We start from the raw sequence: 20,877 nt of genomic DNA on the forward strand, positions 1-20,877 counted from the left end.
TTACCATTGCTTTGCTGAAGACCATAAGTTTCATTAAAGTTATATGTAATAGAAAACCTATCCTCTTAGGGTCAAGAATTTTGGGAGAAGGGTGAAAGAGAAAAGGGAGACTAAGGAGGGGTTTGTGCCACTCAACTTTTGAAACAAAATATTCTATAAATATAATCTCCTAAATTTGTTGGGGGGGCATTAGTGGATATTTTCTAATGTTGGGGACAGTTCATAGAATACTGCATTTAATAAGACCATTTGAATAAAAAATGATACCACTTCACTTATATTTGTGCTGTGATCTTGGCTTCTAAGATTTCTTTACAAATTTTGCTGAACTTTTAGTAGCCTGCAGAAACTTTTAAAACCCCAAATCCAGACAAACCCATACGATTAATTCAGAATCTCTCCCAGAAGATTCCAACATACAGGCAGGTTGAGAACATTCTCAACTCTTAATGTGCATGTGAATCACCCAAGGATCTTGATGAAAATGAAGATTCTGACTTTGTTTATCTGTGTTGCTGCACAAAATTCTGCATTTCTACTTCTGGCCAAGATGGAGGTGCAGAGATGCACCTCCATGCATTTTGATGCATTTTGATGCCTCGCACAACCAAAAGAAGGACAACAACAAATTTAAAAACAAAAAATAATCAGGACTGACAGAAAATTGAGCTGTATAGAAATCTGACAACCAAGAAGTTAAAGGAAAAACATCCATCCAAACTGGTAGGAGGCGTGGGGACAGGTAGCCGTGGCAGAGAGGACTCATGACAAGGTAGCAGCTGGAGGACCTGGAAGACAAGGGTGGACAGCAAGGTAGCTGGCAGCTGGGTGGTCCTATATTTGCATGCGAATGAACTGGGAAGAGCAACTGGGGAGTGAGACAGATCATGCAACCCAGAATTCCAGCATGGGAGAAATAAAACCTCAAAACTTCTGGCTGTAAAAATCTGTGGGGGTTGCAGCAGCTGGAGAAACTCCCAGACTCACAGAACAGTTCACTGGAGAAGCCCATAGGGTCTTAGAATGTACACAAACGCACACATCTGGGAAATTAGCACCAGAAGGACCCAATTTATTTGTGGGTAGTGGGCAAAATGACTGAAAGCCAGTTGAGAGCTAAGCAAGCAGCACTGTTCCTTCTCAGATCCCTCCCCCACATATAGCACCACAACACAGGGCGGGTTGCCTGCCCTGGAGAATACCTAAGGCTCTTCCCCTTCCAACAAAACAGGCATGCCAAGACAAAGAAATATGGCCCAAATGAAAGAATAGATCAAAGCTCCAAAAATGTAACTAAGTGATGAAGAGATAGCCAACATATCAGATGCAGAGTTTAAAACACTGGTAATCAGGATGCTCACAGACATAGTTGAGTATGGTTGCAAAATAGAGGAAGAAGTAAAGGCTATGCAATGTGAAATAAAGAAAAATATACAGGGAACCAACAGTGGTTGGAAGGAAATTGGGACTCCAATCAACGATTTGGAGCAGAAGAAAGAAATGTTCAACCAAAACAGACTGAAGAAACAAGAATTAAAAAAAAAAATAAGGACAGGCTTAGGAACCTCCAGGACAACTTTAAACATTCCAACATCCGAATCACAGGGGTGTCAGAAAGAGAAGAGGAAGAACAAGAAATTCAAAACTTCTTTGAAAACATAATGAAGACTTTCCCCAACCTGGCAAAGGAAATAGACTTCTAGGAAGTTTAGGAAGCTCAAGGAGTCCCAAAGAAGTTGGACCCAAGGAAGCACAGACCAAGGCATATCATAATTACATTACCCAAGATTAAAGACAAGGAGAGAATCTTAAAAACAGCAAGGGAAAAGGAGACAGTTATGTTCAAAGGGGTTCCCATAAGATTATCAGCTGATTTCTCAAAAGAAACCTTACAGTCAAGAAGGGGCTAGAAAGAAGTATTCCAAGCCATGAAAGGCAAGGACCTACATCCAAGATTGCTCTATCCAGCAAAGCTATCATTCAGAATGGAAGGGCAGATAAAGTGCATCCCAGATAAGGTCAAGTTCAAGGAGTTCATCATCACCAAGCCCTTATTGTATGAAATGTTAAAGGGACATATCTAAGAAAAAGAAGATGATCAAAACTCTGAACAGCAAAATGACAACAACTCATACCCAAACCTAAAAAACAAAAACAAATGAAACAAACTAAGCAAACAACTAGAACAGAAACAGAATCACAGAAGTGGAGATCACATGGAGGGTTATCAGCAGGAAGGGAGAGGAGGGAGAATGGGGGAAAATTACAAGGGAGAAGGAGCATAAATAGTAGGTACAAAATAGATAGGGGGAGTTTAAGAATAGTATAGGAAATAGAGAATCCAACAACTTTTACATACAACCCATAGGCATGAACTAAGGTGGGGGGTGGAATGCTGGCAGGAGAAGAAGTGCAGAGAGGAGGGGAATAAAAATGAGGGGAAAAAAAACGGGACAACTGCAATAGCATAATCAGTAAAATACATTTTAACAAAGATTCTGCATTTCTAATGACCTCCAAGTTGATGCCATGCTGCTCCTCCCTAGTCCTTGAGTAGAAAGGAAGAGATTAAACAGGTGGTCTAGATTAAATTTTGGTCCTTATCACAGTCGCCAGGGGAATTGAGAAAACTATTGTACAAAGGTCCAAACCTCTTTTTTCTTCAAGGAACCTAGGCCTCAGTGTTTGTTATCAGCTTCCAAGTGGTTCTGCTGCACAGCAAGGTGCAAGAACATTGGTCTGGACTGCCAGTCCTCAGCCATGCAATCTCTGGGCCCTGCCCGTGGCACCTTTCTTACTGCCTCTCTTGCTTCTTTTTTGATACCTTCTTAAATACTCGTATACCTGAAGAAATACCAGAAGAAACTAAAAAATAAAAAAAAAATTGTGTCTTAACATACTTGCAGTCTAATGCTGGGTGTACAAAATACATTAATTAATTTTAAAAAGAAAGGCACACACTCTTTCTTTCTCTTGAGCACACCCTCTTTAACTACCCACTTCTTTGCCCAGGGTGCTTTCCCCGCCACCAGCTCTCACCTTCTCCCTCTGGGCCAGGCCCAGGTCTCTTCTCTCACCCATCCCCCTGGCATGGTTTCTTTGCCCTTCCTTTTCCTAAGTTCCAAGGGCCCTTCTTTTGACTCTGTATCTTGTTTCCTGAACCCAATTATTGCTTCAAATACTGCTTTGTTTTTTTTTTCTAGTGAATGCAGCCAAGCTGGCTCACTTCTTCTATCTCTGTCACTTTGTAAATAAAGTGTACTTGTAAAAAAAGAGAAAAAAAATAGTTCATAAAGCAGATATGTCCTGACAGATAACCCAGTCTAAGGCTCTCTGGACTAATATAAGGATGACATTTTATTTGCAAATCTCACTTTGACTCATGATATGCAATAATCTTTATTTCCCTCAATTTTCATTGTTTTGTAACCTCCTCAACTTGAACCTCATACTTATGTATGGTGTTTCTGAATATTTTAAAAATGGCTCTGCTTAAAACTATGACAATGTCATGAAATAGCCTTATTTAATAAAAAATATTAAAAGAGACTACCTGTTCTATGGATCATATTTTGTCATATATGCTATTTTCTGTTTTTAAAAGAGTTTATTTATTTATTTTTAGGCAGAAGGGAAGGGAGAAAGAGAGGGAGAGAAACATCGATGTGTAATTGCTCCTCACGTGACCCCTACTGGGGACCTGGCCTTCAACCCAGGCATGTGCTTTGATGGGAATTGGACTGGCAACCTTTCAGTTCACAGGCCAGCACTTGATGCACTGAGCCACATCATCCAGGGCTATTTTTATTTTTTTGTTAGCCTATATAGAGGCTTATCAATTTTTAAAATTCTTTTATAGAACCAACTTTTGTTCTGTTATTAATTTTTTCTATTTTCAATTTCATTATTTCTGCTCTAATTCTACTTTTTTCTTTTTATGTTTTACTTTGAGTTTAATTTTCATTTTCTAATTTCCTAAGGTTGAAATTCAGATGACTATTTTAGATCTTTCTTTTCTTCTAATGTGTACATTCAATGCTATAAATTTTCCTCTGAGCACTGCTTTTACTGCATCCCACAACTTTTGATAAGTGTATTTTTATTTAATTCAAACTGTTTTTAGTTTCTATTGAGATTTGTTTTTCTGATCCATGTGTTGTTTAAAAGTGTGCTGTTTAAAAATAAATTTAAAAAAGTTTATTGTTTGAATTCCAAATATTTTGGGATATCCAGTTATCTTTCTTTTATTGATTTCCAGTTTGAACCCATTGTGGTCTGAGAGAATACATTATATGATCTCTAATTTTTTACATTTCTTATGATGTGTTGTATGACCCAGAATATGATCTATCTTGGTTAAAGTTTCATGTGAGCTTGAGAAGAATGTACAATAATGCTGTTGTTGGAGGAAGTAGTTTATAGCTTAGTTATATCCAGATGATTGATGGTGTTATTGAGTGCAACTATGATCTTACTAATTTTCTACTTGGAGGATATGTCCATTTCTGATAGAGGGTGGAGCCTTTATAAATGTGATTAGTGCTCTTATAAAAACAGACAAGAGCTCTTTCTCTTACTCCCTGCCACAGCAAGGAGACAATCATCTACAAACTGGAACACAGGCACTCATAAGAACCAAATTTACTGGCACCTTGGTCTTTTGTTTTTTTGCCTCAAGATCTGTGAGAAATAAATGTTTGCTTTTTAAGTAATCCAGTTTACATGTGCATAGTACTTTGTTACAGCAGCCTCGGCTGACTAAAACATGTGGTTTGGTGTCTGACCTAAACTTGGGGGAAATTCTCAGTCATTGCTTCAAATATTGCTTGTTTTTTCTCTCTTTCTTTTCCTTTTGGTATTCCCATTATTTGTATGTTACATCTTTTGTAGTTGTACCACCTTTCTTGGACATTGTTCCCCCTTTTCAGGCTCTTTTTTCTTTCAGTTTTTAGTGACACGTCATTGAGGTCAGAAATTCTTTCCTCAGTTGTATTCTGTCTATTAATAAGCCCATGAAAGGCATTCTTCATTTCTGTTGTAGTGTTTTTATTCTCTAACATTTTTTCAATTCCTAGAATTTCCATCTCTATTTGTTCTTTCATATTGTCTACTTTTTCCCATTTAGAACTGTTAGCATATTAATCATAGTTTTTTAAATTCATGGTCTCATAGTTGCAACATTCCTGCCACATCTGAGTCTTGTTCTGTTATGTGTTCTGTCTTTCAAATTGTGTTATTATATACATTTTAATTTTTTCTGAAAGCCATCTGGGTAAAAGGAACCCTAGCAAATAGGCCTTTTGTTATGTGGTGGTAAGATGTGGGGATAGCATTCTGTAATTCTATGATTAGTTCTTTAGCACAATTCTGTGCTCCTAGGGTGAAACTTCACAAGTGCTTGTCATCTCCTGCCTCCTCACCCCAACCTTAGATAAGACAAGATGGCTGAAGGAGGCTGGATTTGGATCTTTCCTTTTTCCTGGGTCACTTAAGCTCAGATAAAACCCAAATAGGTTAAGCTCTGGTGGAGTAGCTTCTCTTGAGTGCAAACTTTGTTAAGAATAAAATGCTCTGGTTTGTTTCAAAATAGTTACTTTTCCAGGGGAGAAGACCAAAGATATTTTTCTCTTTATTATCTGTGAGAACCTGGTAGAATTCTGGGAGATACGACTCACAAAACCCTTTGAAGTTTTTAGCTCATAGGTTTGTCTACGCTGACCCTCTAGCAAGTTACCAGTTATAATTCAGGTTTTCCTACTTTGGCACTTGTGCAGTAAATTGTGATTCTTTACTTTCCTGTCCCTTCAATTTTAGGGGAAGCAGTTTGCCCCATATCTTCACTTCTCTGTCAGATCTAAGAAAAACTCTTGATTTTTCCATTTGTTCAGCTTTTTGTTAGTTGTTAGGTCAGAGTGGTGACTTTGAAGGTCCTCATGTGCCTCACTGGAAAATGAAGTCTGATTGACTGGCTTGAAATGCCAATTTCTGTCCTCAACAGCCATGGAAAACATGTTTTGTTGTAGTTTTTGTTGTTTGTTTGGTTTTTGGTTGTTGTTGTTTCTATGTTTGAATTAATACTCAAATAATAAATTGCTGCTCAAGCGGAAGTAATTGGGGCTCTGTTAGCAGTACTGACATAAGGTCAGCCCACCTGAGAGTCTGGGTCTCACCTGCGTGGGTCCAGAAACTCAACTTATGGAGTGTTCATGTATTGATGGGGCTCCTAGGTGCTGATTTGTAATAATTAAACTCATGAAAAAATTAAGGTATAAATCAGAATAAGTAATTGATTTTCCTGTGGGAATTCCTTTCAATTATTGAGTTATTCGAGTCTCCTAGTTGGATATCAGAATAAAGACAAGTGGATTACTTAGGAGCTTTTTCATACAAGTAGAAAATGCTTGTGGGAGATGTCTCCAAACCAAACAAAGCAAAACCTCTTTAGAGCCTGGAGATTTCATATTGCCCTTACTCTGTTTTAAAAGTGTGGTTGAGCCCTGGCTGGTGTAGCTCAGTGGGTTGAGTGCGGGCCTGTAAAGCAAAGGATCACGGTTCGATTCCCAGTCAGGGCACATGCCTGGGTTGCAGGCCAGTTCCCAGCAGGGGACTCATGAGAGGCAACCATACATTGATATTTCTCTCCCTCTCTTCTTCCCTTTCCCTCTAAAGATAAATAAATAAAGTCTTAAAAATATTTAAAAAGTGTGGTTGACTATTTTCAAACTCCAATAATTGTGATTAATAATAATAGTTTATTATTAATGCTTCTTCTGTCCCAGGGACTATGCAAAGCAGAATTCTTAGAAATGATGATTACACCTTGGTAGGTTAGGCAAGTTAAATGATCTAGTCAAGATTGTTCACCTGGTTAGTAAAACCCAGACACGGGATTCAAATGCAGAGCTCTCCGAACTTACTCACCACATAGATTCTCAACAATTCTTGGGCTTATTTTTTCAATTTCTGTATAGACCAAACCCTTTATATTAACACATTCTTTTTTTCTGATAGGCCATTGTAAAACTAGCTATAAATGATCCAGTGTTAACTTTGGCCAGTTAATAAAGGTGATTGTAGAAGTTCCAGTTCCACGGAGTTCCGGCCAAGATGGAAGCATAGGTAGAAATCCTTCACATCCTTGCACAACCAAAAGGAGGATAACAACCAACCTAAAAATCAATAAACAACCAAAAGTGCCAGAAAATCAAACTGCATGGAACTCTGACAACCACAGAATTAAAGAAAAAGTCAAACAAAACAACCAGACTGGTAAAGCAGCAGATGGAGAGAAACCATGGCAAGGCAGCAGACTGTGTGGGCGGGACTGGCAGTAGCGAGGTGGCGGGCTGTGTGAGCGGGGCTGACTTAAGGGGAAACTGAAACTCAGTGTGGGCTGTGGGCCAAGGTGGGTGCCTTGATGGGAGAAACTCCCAGTCTCACACCAGAATTTGTTGGGAAGTGGGCTAGTGATGAGCAGGTGAGCTGCATTGTTCCCTCTCTGGCCCCTCCCCCACAGGCAGCACCTCAGCACAGCAAGGAGGGTTCCCTGCCCAGGTGAATACCTAAGCCCCCCCTAAAACTTACAGCTTACAACTTAACAGGGGCCCCAAACAGAGAAATAGGGCCAAAATGAAAGAACAGAGCAAAACCTCAGAAAGAGAACTAAATGAAGAGGAGATATTCAACCTATCTGATGGAGAATTTAAAGCCCTTGTAATCAAAATGCTCACAGAACTGATTGAACTTGGTTGAAAAATGAAAGAACAAATGAAAGATACCCAAAATGAAATAAAGCAAAAATATTCAGGGAGCCAACAGTGACAGGAAGGAAATCAGGTCTCAAATCAACAATTTGGAAGAAAAGGAAGAAATAAACATCCAACTGGAACAGAATAAAGAAGTAAGAATTCAGAAAAATGAAGAGAGGCTTGGGAACCTCCTTGAAAACCTGAAACATTCCAACATCACAGAAATGCACATCACAGGGAGGGTTTTCAGTGGGGAGGGGGAAAGGAGGAATACGGGGGGAAAGGTACGGGGAAGAAGAATCATAATTGGTAGGCATGAAATAGATGGGGAGAGGTCAAAAATGGTATAGGAAACAGAGAATTCCAAGAACTTATATGTATGACCCATAGACATGAACTAAGGGTGGGGGAAAGCTAGATGGTTGTGGGGTGCAGGGTGAAGGGGAGATAAAGGGGGAAAATTGGGAAAACTGCAATAGCATAATTAATAAAATATACTTTAAAAACATAAAAAAATAAAAGGAGTTAAAAAAGTTTTCCATAGAATGTTAATACCTAAAATATTTTAAACATATATAGGAAATGTAGGCATTTATGTACCCACTATGAGAAATTTTAAACATTAGCATCAATCTGTTCTCTATAAAGAGATTCTTTTAAAATATAAACCATTCAGGGTGCTTTCTTCTTAAAACACTCTGATGGTTTCCCACATCTTAATAAAAGCTCAGAGTACCAGTGAGCCACTAAGCTCTATACTGCCTGGCCCCCTATTGGCCCTCAGCCCACCAACTACATTCTCCCTCCCATTACTGCTCCTGCAGACACACTTACCTTGCTATGCCTTGAAGATGCCCAGCACTTCCTGTCTCAGGGCCTTTGTGCCTGCCACTCCTATCTGCACCACTCTGATCTCTGTATACTCATTAGGACTAAGGATAATTGGAGGACAGTGGCATTACAATACATACATTTCTCTCTCACATTCAAGAAATCTCGGTAGGCATTCCAGAGCTAGTAGAATGAGAACCCACATTCCAGGACCCGCATTCCTCCTATCTTGGTGCTTTGCCACACGAGGCTTCCACTCTCAAAGTCATCTCACAGTCCACAATAGCGACAGCAGTCATCACGTGTGGACTGTAGTCAGCAGGAAAGAGGAAGAGGGAAAGAGCACTCTGGTTTCTATGCAATGTTGGGTAAAGGAGGAAATGGAGCACATCATTTTTTTTAAAAAGTTTTTAAAGTTAAACCTCTGCTGTCTAAATGAAATCCCATTGCCTTCACGGGAGCCTTCGAGATATTCTTTTAAACTAGACTTGTTTCTAAACAAAATGTAGTTGAACTTGATCTTTTTGTCTCATCTGTAGTCCGAGGTCTTTCAGCTTTCTTTTGTTTTAGAGACAGAAACCTTTAAAAAAATAAATTAAATTAAAGTTTGTAATTCAAATACAAAATTATATTTACTATTTATATGTTAAAATTTATAGTGTTTACTTATTAGGAAGTTAGTCAGTAAAAGCAAAGTAGTTTTGATGAACACCAAAATATTATGAAAATGGTTTGTTATAGCTGCATAAAACTTCTGAAATACATTTATTTCAGTATTTGTTTCAGTTGTACAGTACTGAGAAAAATCTAATTCACATACTAGTAGTTGGAAATAATTTCAGTTTTTTAAATTGTTTTGTTCATGTGACCATTTTATGATTTTCTCTGATTAAACAGATGATAAGAAAAGATTTATTCTGAAATACACACAAAAATAGTATAAGTTAAAACATATGTTTCCAATCTTAAACTTGGGTAGATAGCATATGAAAGGACACAATATATTTTTGTGCAGCTTCTTAAATGTTGTAAATAAATAAGTACTTTCTATATTTAAAATGAACACATGGTTTATTGGCTATTAAAAAGCTGCTTTATTGAAATTTATTTACCCTAAGTTTTAAGTGTACCATTCAAAGAATTCTGGTAAGTTTAGAGCTGTGTAACCATTACTAATCCAGTTTTAGAACCTTTCTATCATCTCAGAAAGCTTCCTGCAGACCTGTGCTTACTGACTCCACTTGGGCCTCCCTGCACCTCCTCCCCCTTGTTTCCTGGCTTCTCCGCTGAGAAGAGTAGGTGGTCTCCTGGAACCTGCTGTGTTAGAGTCTGTGAAACTATCCCTGGACTGTGCTCCTGTGAAAAGTGTCTGAATACAGCTGTAGAACTTGGAATGAAAGATAAAAATTACAAGTGATTTTGTCATTGAGAGGCCTGTGTCCTGATTAATTTTATGAACTGTATAATAAAGTACAATTGGTATTAAAGGGCATTGAGCTGGGATGTTTCCATGGTATTAGAGAACAGTTCTAAAATAGAAAGGGGGGAGGGCAAGAATAGTGGGGGAAATATAGAATCTAAAGAAGTTGAAACACATGGTCATAAACTAAAGGGGGGAATGGTGGGGGAGGGGTGTGCAGGCTGGAGGGGAATGAAGGGGGGAATAGAACAACTGTAATGGTATAATCAATAAAATATATTAACATGTTGATACAAAATAGAGAACAGTTCTTCTGATATGAAAGTTCTGACTGTACAATGATAACTTGTTAATTGGCAAGTTGCAGATGGTATTATCAAAGGTCTTGGATGTTCATCAGAAGGGGAAGTTAAAACACCCAACAAGCTCTGGCTGGAGTAGCTCATTTGAATAAAGAAGCGTCCTGATATGCCAAGGTTGTGGGTTTGGTCCTTGCTAGTTGCAATACTTGAAATGATGGAAGTGGGTTTACACACAAAATCCCTTGTGTAGTCAAGGAACAACCGCTGTTGTTCACAAACTCGAATATCCTGTTTCTGAGACAGCACTTGTTGCTGCTATAAAACTGCAGCAAAAGTTGGCCCGAGTCTTTCAGTAAAAGAGGCAACACTACATAGGAATTTTCCCCACATGCTTTTGGCAGATTGACTCTGTAGATTTAAAACTCCCTTTTCTGGTGCTGATAAGGTAACAGTGCTCCTCTGAAGAAAATGCAGGTGAAAACTATCCTTCAGCTTTCTAAGCAAATGTAGACTAAGTAGGCCCTGTGGGAGAGTGGCAGACCTCATTAACCAGGTGTTTGGTGTCATTCAGTAGTGGTTACGTTAAAATGTACTGAAGTCTACTCTTATAGTAAGTTGGAAAGAAGTAATACAAAGAATGGGTTTGGTCAAAACTCCAGCGAGGCTATAGAAGCCTTTTCCTTGACTACAAATAAGGGAGCACAGCCCATCGTACCCGGGAGTGGAGATAACATAGTTCTGCATGACTAACCCTGTGTTGCAAGCCATTCTGGCCTGACCACATTGCTTAAAGAGGAGACCAAGAGGAAAGGCCCCTTGTGGAGCTTCAGAATACTTTGTATTTTATTCTGAAATACAAGGGCTAAAATGGGTTGAAAACAGTATTTACATGAAAGGTTCTGGAGTCCTTGAAGCCTTACTTCGGTTCAGTGGCATTTACTCAGCAAGCTTAGTAAGTCATCTTCAGCAGAATCATAGACTGGTAGAGTTGAAAGGGACCGTACAATTAACCAAATGCCCTTATAATTATAAATACCTGCCTGTTTGAATGACTTATTTGCAGTGCCTGTATGCAAGGCCTGACAGCACTGGAGGCAAGCCTTGGATTTGAGGACAAACAAAAATATTAGGAGTCCTGAGTTCAGTTCAGGCAGGAGTACAAAGTGAGAAAATCAGTATTTCCTGATAAGACTAGAGATTTATTTGCTGGCTTATGATAAAGAAATTTAGGCATCAAACAGAAGTGAGAAAGAGCTCTGATCTCTGTAGAAACCAGGCTTTAATAATAAAAACCACATCAATGCCTGCTGTTTTAAATGATAATAAAGGAAAAAACCTCATGCTGGTGTGTTGTTTTGTGTTCAATATATAACAGCCAACTTAATATAATACACTTACCTCAAACCACCTCAGGCTTCCTTTGCATTTCTGATTTATGTATGTTTGTTTTGGCATACCCATTTACACTTATCTCATTCACGTATTTAACAGTGAATTTGCTGAGTATTTATCATAAAGCTAGAAACAACTGGCCTTTTAAAAAATATTTTATTTATTTATCTTTAGAGGGGAAGGGAAGGAGAGAAGGAGAGAAATACCAATATGGTTGCCTCTCGTGAGTCCCCTGCTGGGAACTGGCCTGCAACCCAGGCATGTGTCCTGACTGGGAATCGAACCACGATTGTGTGGTTCACAGGCCTGTGCTCAAGCCACTGAGCTACACCAGCCAGGGCCAACTGGCCTTAAAAAGTAATTTATTCTCTCATAAGGCAGATACCAAAGTAATCAGTTAAAATATTATGGACTAAGTACTAAATCACATTTTATAAGTAGATATATTTATAAGAATAAAAATAATGCCCTGACACCAAAACCTGTTTATTGGAAAAGATCAACAAAATTGACAAATCTTTAGCTAGATTGACTAAGGAAAAAGAGAGATTTAAATTACTAAAATCAAAAGTGAAAGTGGAAACATTACTCCTGATTTTATAGGAATAAAAAGTATTATAAAAGAATCATAGGGGAAAAGAGGATGGACTCGCATGAACAAGTATAAAGGACACATGGACAATAACTAAGGGTGGGGGGCGGAAATGGGAGGGAGGTGGGGAGCACTGGGGGGGGGCAGGGCTGGGAATATAAGACAGAAAACTGTACTTGAACAAGAATTAAATAAAAATAAAAATTAAAAAAAGAATACTACAAACAATTGTCTGTCAACAAATTGGACAACTTAGATAAGATGGACGCATCCCTAGAAACACACAATCTGCCAAAAACAACTCATCAAGAAACAGAAAATCTGAATAAATCTGAATCAGTATTCAAAAACCTACCAAGAGCCTGGCTGGTATAGCTCAGTGGATTGAGGGCAGGTCTGCAAACCAGAGGGTCGCAGGTTTGATTCCCAGTCAGGGCACATGCCTGGATTGTAGGCCAGGTCCCCGGGGGGGCCAAGTGAGAGGCAATCACACATTGATGTTTCTCTCCCACTCTTTCTCCCCGCCTTCCCCTCTCTGAAAAAAATTAATAAATAAAAATTTAAAACAACAACAACAAACCTCCCAACAAACCAAAGCAATGGACGAAATGGCTTTACAGGTAAATTCGACCAAATGTTTATTTATTTTTATTTTTTTTAAAAATATATTTTATTGATTATGCCATTACAGTTGTCCCATTCCCCCCTTCACTCCTCTCCACCCTGAACACCCCTCCGCCCCTTTCATTCATGTCCATGTGTCACAAGTTCTTTAGATTCTATATTTCCCATACTATTCTTGCCCTCCCCCTGTCTATTTTCTACCTACTGTCTATGCTACTTATTCTCTATACCTTCTCCCCTCTTCTCCTCCTCCCACTCCCCTGTTGCTAACTCTCCATGTGATCTCCATTTCTATGGTTCCACTCCTGATCTAGCTGTCCTCTTAGTTTGCTTTTGTTTTAGCTGTGGTTGTTAATAACTGTGAGTTTGCTGTCCTTTCACTGTTCATATTTTTATCTTCTTTTTCTTAGATAAGTCCCTCTAACATTTCATATAATAAGGGCTTGGTGATGATGAACTCCTTGAACTTGACCTTATCTGAGAAGCACTTTATCTGCCCTTCCATTCTAAATGAAAGCTTTGCTGGATAGAGCAGTCTTGGATGGTGGTCTTTGGATTTCATGACTTGGAATACTTCTTTCCAGCCCCTTCTTGCCTGTAAGGTCTCTTTTGAGAAATCAGCTGACAGTCTGATGGGCACTCCTTTGTAGGTAACTGTCTCCTTATCTCTTGCTGCTTCTAGAATTCTGTCCTTCATTTTAATCTTGGCTAATGTAATTATGATGTGCCTTGGTGTGTTCCTTCTTGGGTCCAACTTCTTTGGGACTCTTTGAGCTTCCTGGATTTCCTGGAAGTCTATTTATTTGCCAGACTGTGGAAGTTTTCCTTTATTATTTGTTCAGATAAATTTTCCATTCATGGCTGTTCTTCTTCCCCTTCTGGTACCCCTATAATTTGGATGTTGGAACGTTTAAAGATGTCCTGGAGGTTCCTAAGCCTCTCCTCATTTTTCAAATTCTTGTTTCTTCACATTTTTCTGTTTGGTCATTTTTTTCTTCCTTCTAGTCCACTCCCTTGATTTGAGTCCCCGTTTTCTTCCCATCACTCTTGATTTTCTGTGCATTTCCCTTCATTTCAATCAGTTTAGCCTTCATATGTTCCTCTAATTTGTGGCTAAAATTAACCAGTTCTGTGAGCATCCTGATCACCAGTGTTTTGAACTGTGCATCTGAGAGGTTGGCTATTCCTTGGTCACTTAGAATTATAGGCTCTGGGGCTTTGAGCTGTTCTTGAGTCATAATGTTTGGTCTGTTCACACTTGTTATGTATGAGGGGCAGAGCCCTAGGTGTTCACCAGGGTGGGGCAAGTCAGTCACTGGTTTGTGATGCTGTATGTGGGGGCAGGGTCAGAGAGGGAAAAAATGGCATTTTGCTCCGCTCTTCTCTCTCTCACATTTCTGTCCCCTCTATGGCTTCCCACAAGCAAATTGGACCCCTCTGGTGCTGGTTCCCAGGTGTGTCAGCCCCTGTACTTTCCAGGACCCTATGGTTGTCTCCAATGAACTCTCTGTGAGACTGGAAGCCTCTCCCGGCCCCTCGACACCGAGAAAGTCTTTCCAGTTGGTGCTTTCAGGCTCTAATTCCCATCGCTGGGGCCCTAGCCTGAGTGGTCTGTCTCACTGTTTGCTTGGTTTATCTGCACGCAAATGTGTGATCACAGTCAGCCAGCTGCCCTGCGCCCTCCCTGGGTCCTCCAGTCGCCACCCCACACCTGGGATCCACCAACCGCCTCCACCTCTGCTCCTGGGTCCGTTGGACTGAATGGTCTTTCCAGCCCCACCCCGCTCCACCGCTGCCTCCACCCCTCTTACCGGTCTGGCTGAGTGGTTTGTTGTTGTTGGACTTCGGTACAATTCAATTTTCACTGTTTTGGCTGCGTTTTTGTTTCTAAAACTTTGCTGTCTTTAAATTTAGTTGTGGGAGGGGGCACAGTGTTTCCACCTATGCCTCAATTCTACCAAATATTTAAAGAAGAACTAGCATCAATCCTCTTCAAACTCTTCTAAAAAATTAAAATGGAGGGACTATCTCCTTATTCATATTATTAGTCAGTGTTCCCCTGATACTAAAGTCACACACAGACACTACCAAATAAAACACACCCCCAAAAATGAAAACAAAAAATTAGAGACCAATATCTTCTGTGAATATAGATGCAAAAATTCTCAACGTTAGACTACAAACTGAATTCAGCATTATATCAAAAGGATTGACACCATGACCAGGTAGGATTTAACCTTGAAATGTGAGGATAGTTCAACATGCAAAAACAAATCATCATATAAAAACACCACATTAATAGAATGAAGGAGAAAACTACATGATCATCTCAACTGATGTAGAACAAAAGTGTTTTGCAAAATTCAATAACCAATCACAATAAAAAACACTCAGTAAACTGATAATAGGAGATTTTTTCTACATGATAAAGGCCATATATGAAAATACACAGCTAACATAATACTCATCGTGAAGGACTGAAAGCTTTTTCGCTAAAATTAGGAGCAAAACAAAGATATCTAGTTTTACTACTTCTATTCAACATTGTATTGCACATTCTAGTCAGAGCAATTAGGCAAGTAAATTGAAGGTATCCAAATTAGAAAGAAAAGTAAAATTGTCTTTGTTCACAGATGACATGATCTTATATATAGAAAACCCTAGATTCTAGACACACAAGAAAACCTGTTAGAGCTAATAAATAACAAATTCAGCAAAGTTTCAAGATACAAAATTAACACACAAGAGTCAGTTGATTTTCTATACTTCAGCAAAAAACAGTTTGAAAAAGAAATTAAGATAACAATTTATTTGTAATAACTTCAAAAATAGAATACTTAGGTATAAATTTAACAGAGAAGTTTAAAGATATGTACACTGAAAACTACAAAAAATGCTGAAAGAGTGAAATAAAACATAAATAAATGAAAAGACATCTGTGTTCATAATTTGAAGATTTATTATTATTAAGACGACAACGCTACTCACAGCAATTGACAGAGTGAATGCATTACTATGAAAATTCCAATGGCATTTTTTAAGAAATAGAAAAACCCATTCTAAAATTTGTATGAATATCAAGGGACCCTGAATAGCCAAAGTAATCTTGAAAACAAAGAAGAAAATTGGAGGTTTCACACTTTCTGATTTCAAAACTTACTATGAAGTTACCATAATAAAAACAGAGTTAGGCTGGCATGAGGACAGATGTATAGACCAATGGATTAGAATAGAGAGCCCAGAAATAAACCCATGCATATATGATGGTCAATTGTTTTTCAACAAGGGTACCAAGATCATTCAAAGGGAAAAGGACAACTTTTAAAAGAAATCACATTGGGAAAACTGTATGTCAACATGAAATATGATTAAGTTGGACTCTTTCCTTACACCATAGGCAGAAAACTAACAAAAAGTGGATCAAAGACCTAAACCTAAGAGCTAAAATTATAAAAGTCTTAGAAGGAAACATAGAGAAAAATCACTATTACACTGGATTTGGCAATTATTTCTTAGATATGACACTGTTATTTGTTTTGCAGGATGCTTTCCATCTTTGGCCTATGACCACTACCTGCCCATAGCAACTCTCAGACACTGTGACCACCAAAAAGACTACTGGACATTTCCAAACATCCTCTGAGCGGGGCATGTACTGCCCCTAGTTGAAGCCAGTGCAGGATTGAAAAAATTTTTTGTATGTTGTTAATATCATATTTTCAGAGATAGGAGAGAAAATTTTATCTAGTAGGGCATCTTTTCTGCCCACTGTCCTAAGCATAGATGATTAAATTGGCTACTTACAATGCTGGGAACTTCCCTTATTTAAAACTCACTTTTTCATAAGAACAATATATGTCATTTTAAACAATTCAAACTGTACAGAAAATTTTTAATGTGGGTGATAAAAATAATAGCTCACATTTTGAGCTTCACTCTTGACAAAGAAACCCTCTGATTTAATTTTAAACCATAACAAATATTTGAAAGTGTAAAGCACATGAGTTTTAGCCCTGGCCAGTAGTTCAGTTGGTTTGAGCATTGTTCCAATGCACCAAGGTTGTAGGTTTGATATCCATCAGGGCATATATAAGAAGCGACCAATGAATGCAACAATATAAGGAACAACAACAAATCAATATCTCTCTCTCCTTTCCCCTTCTCTCTAAAATCAAAAATAAAATTAACTCCCCCCAAAGCACATGGGTTTTCAATACTTTCATTTTAAATGGTATCAATGAAATTTCTGCTATGAAAGATGAGAATGACTCCTATTTCTTTCCACCTTCTTTTATGCCTTTTTTAGATTTTATTATTTATAAATTTTTATGTTTATAATATTTATATTTTGTTCTATAAATGTAATTTCCACAGTGGATAGTATTATTTTCTATTTAAATGTATTTACATATACTACCAATCTTCTTATTTGTTTCCCAGAGTTATTTATTTTTATCTCTCTGTTAATTAGCTGGGTTTTGTTGCTAATTGGTATTTTTCCCATTAGCATTCATGGATGTTATCTGTCCTGACTTCTTTTACAGTCAAGAATATGTGCCATCACATGGCACAGTTTATAAGGCAGTTGATAGTGAAATAAATCACGTTAATTCTAAAAAAATTGCTGGTAAACTCTGGCTAGGAATGCTGCCTATGGGTATCTCTAGTGATGCCCAGGAAACAGGAAGACACATACGAGTGTAGAGGCTGAAGGGCCTTTTCTACTCTTGGACACCCGAGAAACACTCAGATACGCGAACTAGCATTTGTAGCCGCTGGCAGAGACATACATGGTCTGGGACCCACATGCACATTATTTGCATGATCTGAACCACAAGCCTATAATTTAAAGCCTGTTAGGATGGGTAATTTCTCCATATGTGAGGGAGAAGCAAACACAGACATTCCCAGGTGAACTTAACTATAAGCAAGCCTCAAGGAATTCCTGCAGATACACAGCCAACAAAAACCTCACAATAAAAACTGATAAAACAAAAATATGGTAAGCTATAGATAACAGAACCAGAACCACAAAAATTTCAGATAGCATAATTATCAGAATTAAAATAAAAATAATTCTACTTTAAATATTTTTAAATGAAAACATGAGCAAGAGACAGTATGGATGGACCCGGAGAACATTATGCTAAGTGAAATAAGAAAGTCAAAGCAAGACAAATACCAAATGGTTTCACTAATATGTGGGATCTAAGGAACAAACTGGACTAACAAGCAAAACAGAGACAGACTCATAGATAGAGAGTGCATGATAGCTACTAGGGGGGTGGTGGAGTGTATGGGGTGGAGGGATTGAGCACAAAAGGAAAAGGGACTCAAGGACATGGACAACAGTGTGGAAAAAATTCAATTAACAAAAAAGAAAATAGCCCTGGCTGGTGTGGTTTGATGGTTTGACTGCTGGCCTGCTAACCAAAGGTCACTGGTTCAATTCCCAGTCATGGCAAAAGCCTGGGTTGCTGGCTAGGTCCACAATTGAGGGCGTGTGAGAGGCAACTGACCCATGTATTTCTTGCACACCCTCTCTTTCTGCCTCCCTTACCCTCTCTCTAAAAATAAATAAATGAAATCTAAAACAAAAACAAAAACAAACAAAAACAAACAAACAAACAAACAAACAAAAACCCATGAGCAAGAACAAACAAACAAACAAAACAAACAAACAAACAAAAACCCATGAGCAAGAACTGAAGATTTATCAAATGATTAGGCCGATTGGAAAAAAGAACAAAATATTAGTTTTAGAAATTTAAAAAACCCTGATCATTGAAATTAAGAATTCAAATGGATAGAAAGTTAAGCAGAAGATTACTATAGCTGTTTGGAGAATTAGTGGCCTAGAAGATATATCTGATAAAATTATGTAAGATACAGCCACCGAGAGAGAAAGATGCGGAAATATGTAAGGAGGATGAAGAGACATGCATCCCCACTGCCATGGGGCAGTGGAAAAGGCCCTTCAGGTTGTACGTGTGTCTTCCTGTTTCCTATCGCTGGAGAATCCCAGAGGTGACATCCCTAGACAGAGTTTAACAGCAAATATTTTTAATATCAGCATGATTTATTTCATTACCAGTCTTAACAAATTACTGGGATTGAGTAAGAACAGGACAGTGGCTTGAATCTCACATACTTGCTTTGAGGAGGAATCTGATTTGGGAAGTGTTGGGAACTGCTCTGCCTGGTTTTAGGAGCTGTAACCATGTCCCCCCATGGATAAGACTGCGTGAGTGACCTTCAGACTGTGGGCCACTAAAAAGATGAAGCTTATCTCCCTGGCAGTAGCACTGCTTCTGCTTCATCCATCGTTTGCCCCCAATGCTTGGCCAGTTAGTAAATGATGAATACGACCCCTCAAAGGTGGGGCAACCTAAGCCACACACGATCACTTGGGAAGCCCTCAAGGAAGGACTCGGGGGGCTGCAGCAAAGAGGGGGTGGTGGACCCTTGCTCCCCAGCTATTCTGACATAACCTGAGTCCCCATTTCCGTCTGGGAGAAGCGCTTTCTGCCTCTAAGCCACTTAAGCCTAAAAACCTATGACTGGGAAGGTGGTGCAGCCCTTTGTTGGCTAGAGTGGGTTCCAGGGTGATTGGGCATGGGAAAGAGTTCCTGAAGTCCTGTGAAGCCTGCTTTGCTAAGAGTGCATTCATTAATATGATAAGGGTCTGAGCAGGAAATGAGTATGTCTATCAAAGTTTTCGCAACCCCCTTACCTGACAGACACTGACTCAGATTAAGCCCTCAGATTTCTTTGAAATGCTGTCTATTGTTTGAGCCCCTCCTGACATTGATTGATGAGCTTTACCTGTTGTATTCCTGTATATTATGAACCTAATAAAAGCCATTGAGGAAGGGGTCCTTGCTCTCTCTCCTTTGAGAGATTGACCATCTCTCTTCCCCAAGCAGATCATGTCTTGGTAGTTTTATTTTTACCCGTGGTGGACGGGGGCACAGGGAAGTGCTGTTGCAGAGCAGAGAGCAGTGGGGGCACCCCAGCTAACCCAGCAGTGTTAACAACCTCCCCAGATGCAACAGGTGAGACCTGGCACTGCATAGTCAGAGGTCCACTCCAGTGGCTCTCAGGACCTACTGCTCTCCTTTGGGGTGGCACAGGCCTCTAGTTATGAGGGAGGCAAGATGGGCTGGGGGAGCTTTCCCACCCATGTGCTGTATCTCTGCCTCAATATTTCCACTTACAAAACAGAGCCACAAATTCTGAGGCAGAGTTGAACAACACTGTCTCCTATCACCTCCACCCCTTTTATAATTGGCCAGCCCCAGCCCTGCCCTGGGCTTCACGACATGAACCGGGCTCCAGTCCCCTGCTCCATGTACTTTTAGTTCTCTTTATTTGGTCAAACTCCTTACCACCATATTACCATTATCTGCTTCTAGACCCAAGGCACTCTATCAGAAAGCTTTAATAATTCTTATCATTTAGGGTTTCTTTCCTGGAGATATTTATCTTGGATTTGTAACTGCCTGTACTTTACTTGTTTTTTTTTCCCCTCTTTGTTTTAGTCTATTGTAACTGGGGGGGGGGGGGTTGAAGGGTGAGCAGATTTATTTTACCTCTTCTTCCCAATATTTTTTAGCAATTTTTATAGAAAATAATGGTGTCATTATTTTTTGTATCAGTACTAACACAAAGAGCCAAATGTGAGCATAAATTGTTTGCTAGCTGTATGACCTGGAGAAAATTGCTTAATCTCACTATGTTTCAGATTCATCATCTGCAAAATAAAGATTTTAATAGGACCTACTTAAAGGTATTATTGTGAATGTTAAGTGAGGTTTAATAAAACCCCACAAAATGAGAAGGCACTTAGAGTATTGCCTGGCAAGTAGTAAGTACTTGTCATTATTGGCATTGGGTAAAAATTAAGGTTACATATGTCTTCCAAATATGTATTATTTTTGAAAATCTTAATTGAACCCTGTGACATAG

General features: G+C 38.9%; 1 protein-coding gene and 1 long non-coding RNA gene across 3 annotated transcripts in view; one reads left to right on the forward strand and one right to left on the reverse strand.

The window, feature by feature from the left end:
- LOC118987067 (uncharacterized) overlaps positions 1-8,667 on the reverse strand; it is a 54,397-nt gene extending 45,730 nt beyond the window's left edge. The window contains exon 1 of the long non-coding RNA XR_005066507.1: positions 8,583-8,667. This is a non-coding gene — a long non-coding RNA (uncharacterized LOC118987067). The remainder of the gene's footprint in view (positions 1-8,582) is intronic.
- Positions 1-20,877, forward strand: part of LOC118987065 (ATP binding cassette subfamily G member 2 (JR blood group)) — a 278,084-nt gene that overhangs the window by 30,286 nt on the left and 226,921 nt on the right. The gene's annotated exons all lie outside the window — the stretch shown is intronic.

This window comes from Sturnira hondurensis, unplaced genomic scaffold (genome assembly GCF_014824575.4).
Source record: "Sturnira hondurensis isolate 20B ecotype Veracruz unplaced genomic scaffold, ASM1482457v3 Scaffold0004998, whole genome shotgun sequence".
NCBI classification, from domain to species: Eukaryota; Metazoa; Chordata; class Mammalia; order Chiroptera; family Phyllostomidae; genus Sturnira; species Sturnira hondurensis.